This window comes from Linepithema humile, chromosome 4 (genome assembly GCF_040581485.1).
Source record: "Linepithema humile isolate Giens D197 chromosome 4, Lhum_UNIL_v1.0, whole genome shotgun sequence".
Taxonomy (NCBI): Eukaryota; Metazoa; Arthropoda; class Insecta; order Hymenoptera; family Formicidae; genus Linepithema; species Linepithema humile.
The window spans coordinates 14,432,318-14,436,268 of record NC_090131.1 but is presented as its reverse complement, the minus strand read 5'-3'; positions in this window follow the sequence as shown (position 1 = coordinate 14,436,268).

The window sequence follows — 3,951 nt, the reverse complement described above, 5'->3', positions numbered from 1 at the left end:
CATTTTGCTTCGGAACTACCGGCGCCTCTGCGCCATTCGGAGCAGCGTGTCCGCTTCCGGCAATCTGCAGCATTCGGAGCATGAACTCTTGATTTTGCGCCAACATCTCCTGCTGCTGTCTCTGGAATTCCTGCTGCTGGCGCGTAAAATTTTCCGTCAGTGCCGTTAACGCCTCTCGAAATGTGCCTGGAGTGAGCGGCTCCTCCTCAGCACCCGTTTCCGTTTTCGTCGGCTTCGATGCCGTCGGTCTCGACGTGGACGGCGTATCTCCCATTGGATCCGCCGATCCCTTTCTCTCGGCGTACGACAGAATTGCGTCAAGTAACATTACCCGATCGCCCGCGGTCGGAAGACCGCATCGTTTCACCATTTTTTGTAGCTCGTAAAGAGGCTTTTTCCAACGCGGCACGATTCATTGCACGTGTCGCCGGCATGATTTTCTCGTGTTGGTTTACGCGATTGCTTTGATACGCACTCCACCGTTTTATATTATTAGTTTTATATTATTAGTTTTTATATTTATTATATCTATAATTATTATGATTTTAAGTCCTAATATTTTTAGTATTTTATTTGGGTGGGATGGGCTAGGTTTAGTTTCTTATTGTTTAGTTATCTATTATCAAAATTATATGTCTTATAATTCAGGGATAGTAACTGTGTTATGTAATCGAATTGGGGATGTAGGATTATTAATATCTATTGGTTTAATAGTTATGTATGGGAGGTGGAATATGTATATATTAGATAGTAGAATTGTAATAATATTTTTGATTTTAGCCGCTATAACTCCACCCCACTGTACGACGTCTTCTCCTTTTTGAGGCACTTCCGCGATTATGCTCCGCGAAAACCGTCAGAATACGCGGTCACAATCCCACTTCTAAATTTATTTAACTAAAGGATATGGATAAAGGCAACTAGGGAACTTTTCAATTTTTCCCGGTGGAAGCATTCTTTAGAGATATTCTCACTATAAGCGAAGAGATCCTTTGCCACGTCGACAGTCCTTCACGACAACGTGTTTCCGGTCTCGCGTGCGCGAGCGACTCCAAATTTAACCGGCCGTAATAAATCGACTGTACTTATGTACTTGAGAAATTACTTTATTAAATAAACAATACGTATGATTGTTGGCTCCGAATTACAACTTCGCTTTCGGCAGTCAACACGACTCGACCCGCTCCGAATATTCTCAAACGGCTTGCCAGTGGTTTTTCCCGACTCGACTGGCTACTTCGGCGACTACTTAAAGAGTGCTCCGCATGGTCTCGCGCGGAAACTATTCCGTTCGTACGCAGGTTCTCGATTCTTCGAGCATATTCCATTAAAGGGCGGATTTCCGCAAATGACCCGCTAAATCCGATCGATTGTTCCTGCGCGATAATCGATTGCGCTCGAGGCGCCAAGCGTTTTCCGAGCTGCCAGGAGGTGGCGCTCTCTCGCGTTCGATTCTGGAAGTTATCTTAAGCCGTGGTCCCACGGCGCGTAGAGGCTTGCCGAGCCACGGCAAGCCGAGCCAAATATGACAAACCACGCGCCGTGGGACCGGGGTGGGCTCGCTATTGCTCGCTATTGCTCGCTATTGCTCGCGGCTCGCGGCTTGTTCTTCCCGTTGATTGTCGGTAAATTGATCGCGAGTCAAAGGACTTGCAGAGTCACGAGTCAACAAGCCGCGTCGTTGCACCATTTATTTGTCAGTATTCGCGTGAACTTGTCCATTTCTAGGCAATTATTAATTATTTAGTTCGCACTATTGAAAAATATTACTGATTTCGGCCGATAGACGGCGCCAGCTTCCGGCAGCTAAAGCATCGATTATCATCGATGCTGCGCGATGATCGATTCTGCGCGAGCGCGAATCCGCGCAAATATCACGGAATTAGGGAAAGCTTTCAAACATGCGAGAACCTTCGCGAGAACCAAAAACTCGTTACTCCGATGATCTATCGGAATAATCACTCTCTAACGAGCCGTCGAGAAGTCCAGTAAATCGTAAATCGTAATTTTTACAAACTGAAACCAAGACGAGTCACGCGCTGGAGCCTATGTGGTTTGTTAAAGCTCGTTTGACAATGCACGAGCCAAACTTGTAAACAAACATAAGCGAGCCACGAGCCGAACTTGTAACGAGCATAGGCGAGCCACGAGCCGAGCCTTTGACGAACCTAGGCGAGCCACGAGCCGAGCCTCTGACGAACCTAGGCGAGCTACGAGCCATAGCGAATCACCCCGGTCCCACGGTGCGTGGTTCGTCATATTTGGCTCGGCTCGCCGTGGCTCGGCGAGCCTCTACGCGCCGTGAGACCCCGGCTTTACAGTTCTTTCATTCTTTCCATCTCTTCTCTCATTTTTTTTCTCATTTTTTCTATCTCCCTTATTATTTTCTCCAATCCTTTCTTCCACATATCCTCTCCCGTGACATATTTTTCTATTGTCTTTTTCTCTCCCTTGCTCTTACTCCTGCTCACTGTCTGCTTCCCCGTCGTTGGCGCCATCTCTCGGCTTTCCTTTCTACTATGTCCTCTTGCCTATCCTGCCTGTGTCTTGCTACTCCCTAACCTCTTCTCTTAATGCCGACTTTCCCACTCTTATTACTTTAATTCTACTTTCTCAATTCCTTCACTTTCCCTTCCTCACCTTCTTTATCGCCTCCTCCTACTCTCCACTCACTTTTTTGCTTATCAGTCCTCTTTACTCCTTTAATCTAATAATTTTCCACCTAACTTGCTTCGCACATTCACTCTCTAGTAGAGAGTATATACATAATATATATATATTTAATTATGTAGACGTCGAAAAATTAAGGAGCCGACCGGGTTTTGAACTCGGGATCCCTTGTACTACAATCTAGCACTTAGCTTGCTGCCCCACGACAGCTCCACTACTTTCCTATTTAATTCGACCGCCTACCAAATATCTAAACAAGCCTTACTAGACCTTATACTCCTACAGCTCGGCCAGCCTGACAATACATTCGTCCTCGAATGTGAGCGATCGATAGCACTCACGATTGTCCATCCTCACATCTCGGACTTCCATCAGTCAAAGCTTCTTCACTGTACCTAATACGAATGCACACCTATTCGTACATCCCCAATAATCTGTAAGTTTTCTTAGCGTATGCTCAGTCAGAAGGTAAAATCGCTGAAGGCGTTAATTGACGGGATCAAGGACGAGTTCAATAATAATAATATATTTAAATTAATAACGTCGCTTTTAAGATCTCCACCGGAGAATATACATTTATTTCATTAAGTAAGTTTTTTTTTATCCGCGGAATACGTGATTATCAGACATATACATATATATTTATTGTTCACTTACAATTAGCTTATGCTACTCGTTAACTCTCTTTAGTTTTTCGTAAAGCCCTTGTCCTGTGTCAGGTCTCAACATTCGTCTCTCTACTCATTCGGCCCACCAAGTCTTTTTGTCCGTAAATCGGCGATCTCGCCTGGCTCTCTTTACTTTTCTTCTTCCGATACCTCTACGTTCACCACTTTATTATATCCACTTACTAATTCAACTTACGACCACGAAAAGGTCCCGCGTCCTTCGTTACCTCTCTTTTATCCTCCTTTCCCTCGAACCTTCTCGAAGATTTTTCCATTTTCCATCAATCAAAATTCGCCAGGCACTGTCCGGTGGCCAGTGCCTCTTTTTCTACTTAATTTCGCTACGTTTTTAATCGTTCCTAATCGGCTACTTTACCATCTTTACCGACTATCGGTAATTCGTCTCTTAATTTTCTTACAAATTTAAACTGTCCCCTCCTCGGGCCAGCAGATTTGAATCCCACTTCTAAAAACTGTAGGTGTCGAAAAATTAAGGAGCCGACCGGGTTTTGAACTTGGAATCCCTTGTACCACAATCTAGCACTTAGCTTGCTGCTCCACGATAGCTCCACTACTTTCCTATTTAATTCGACCGCCTACCAAATATCTAAAC